The following is a 2,296-nucleotide window of genomic DNA, read 5'->3' on the forward strand; positions in this document are numbered from 1 at the left end:
GCCCAACCTTCCTTCCGAGGAGTGGCTGGTGGGTTTGAACTGCCAGCCTTCTGGTGAGCAGTCAAGTGCCTTAGGCACTATGCTACCAGAGCTTTATAAACAGGTTTATAAAGGTATAATTGGCATAAAATAAATTACATGTATTTATGTCATGATCATTTTTGACATATGTATACACTCATGAAATCATCATCATAATTTTTATGGTGAACATATCAATCACTTTTATGAGTATCCTTCTGCCCCATAATAATCATTCCCTCTTTGCCCTCTCTACGCAATCCTGTCTCAGATTCACTGACCTTTTTCATTATAAATTTGTTTGCATTTTCAAATGTTTAATGTGTATGTATATAAATACAGAATCCTTTTTTTCTTTTCCCTCTTTTCCTCAGTTTAATTATTTTGAGGCACATCCATGTTGTAGAATTACAATTTGTTTATTCATTTTTATATCAATTTATTTTTATATATCACTGGACTGAATTTGCTGATACTTTGTTCAGGTCAGAAAAAGTAAATGAAAGAAGGAAGGGAAGGAGGGAGAAGGAGAAGAGGTGATTGAAATAAGGGAGAGTGGATAATGAACAATTATCAGGTAGAACGAATAGAACTCGTTGATTGATTAGGATTGATTAGTGAATAAATTAATTGGAAAAGGACTCTAGGATAATTTGCACATATGTCGGCTTAGGTAACATGCATATTTATGATGGTGTCATGGGGAGTAGAAGGTTTTAGAGCAAAATAAGTAAAGAAGGAGACGTTTTAATTATGACATCAAGGACAAGAACCCGTCAGGAAATATTTATGTGAGGCTTGGAAAAGAAGGCTCTACTGGAAATATTCTGACCTTATTCCTCAAGATACCAGTGTATGTATGCTAAGTATATTGAACTGGGCTCAACTCAGTGGTAAGCATGTTAAACACACAATGTTTGAAATACACAGCATCTTATATGTGTCGATGATAATGACAGCTAAATTATATTGGCATTCAGCTCATGCTGTGCACTTTCCTAAATACATAATATAAATGAAATTATTTAATCTTCATAAAATCCTTTGCTGTGGATGTTATTATCCTTAATTTATAATATAGGAGGCTTAGCCTGAGATAAGTTGTTTATTCTCTCCTATTCACAAGCACTTAAGAGGTAGCTTCAGAATTCCTACTCAGGACTTCAGGCTCAAGACCTTGCCCTTTTCTCACTGTGTTATCTTGCCTCTTGTATTGTAAATCCATCATGCCAAAGTTTATTAAGTGCCCAAAATTTCTCAACATTTAGTTGTTCTAATTCTTATTTCCTTCACTTAGTTAACACTAGGTAGTTAATGACAGTTAGAGAATATCTACATATTAATCCTGATTTTCTTCCATGTTTCATTCACATATCCAAGATGTACATAGAAAACTAAAATGAATTAGAAGAATAAAACAATATTTTTCACATCAAAAAAAAAGTTGTACAAAAACCCTGTATTTAATCGAAAAGAAGGTATTTTAGGAAAGATTGGGCTGAACAAAAGGACCTTGGAGTTATCACCTGGTCTGTCAATACTGATTTCAGCTGAAGACAGAAGACATGTAGTGATTTCATTACATATCCACTAGAAATAAAAATTACTGATGGAAAAGAGTATGTTTTGGATGAATATTAGCATATAGAGTTGTATGAAACATTTTTACAATAAAAGTATGATCTTAATGGATTCATTTTTGTCACTCTAGTGAAAGCAGTCTGTATCTACACACTATTTTGTAAAATACACTGATAAGTTATACCAATGAATAAATCAAGTATTGAGTCTCACTTATCTCTAATGGTTTGTACACATTAAGCAAGTGGTTTCTTTCAGGGTAGCCATCAAAAATTAATGTGCAATCAGTTTTCTCCCACCTGTTCAATCTGTCACTATCCTCATTTATCATTCCTCTCCAGGGCCTTAAAGCTAATCATAAGGGAACTAGACAAGCTATAAATATGATGAAAAGTTTGCATTATTTGAGATACCTGGAATACAGATGTTGTAAAGTGCAAAGATAACATAAAACAACCTCTAAATCTATCATCACATCTGCTCTGTAATTCTATAAGAATCCTTCAAGATAAACTGTGAAGACTAGTTAGAAATGGTTACATATCGCAAGTCATAAACTACTATAGGAAAAAAAAAATTAAGGTCTTAAAGTTAAAAATGTTATTTGCACAAAGTATCATTTGGTTAGCCTAAGGTGGAATACAGTGTTATCCAGTTCACAATGATTAGACAAATGACAAAAAAAAAAAAAAAA

This window comes from Orycteropus afer, unplaced genomic scaffold (genome assembly GCF_000298275.1).
Source record: "Orycteropus afer afer isolate SDZICR_OR568_19922 unplaced genomic scaffold, OryAfe1.0 scaffold00119, whole genome shotgun sequence".
Taxonomy (NCBI): Eukaryota; Metazoa; Chordata; class Mammalia; order Tubulidentata; family Orycteropodidae; genus Orycteropus; species Orycteropus afer.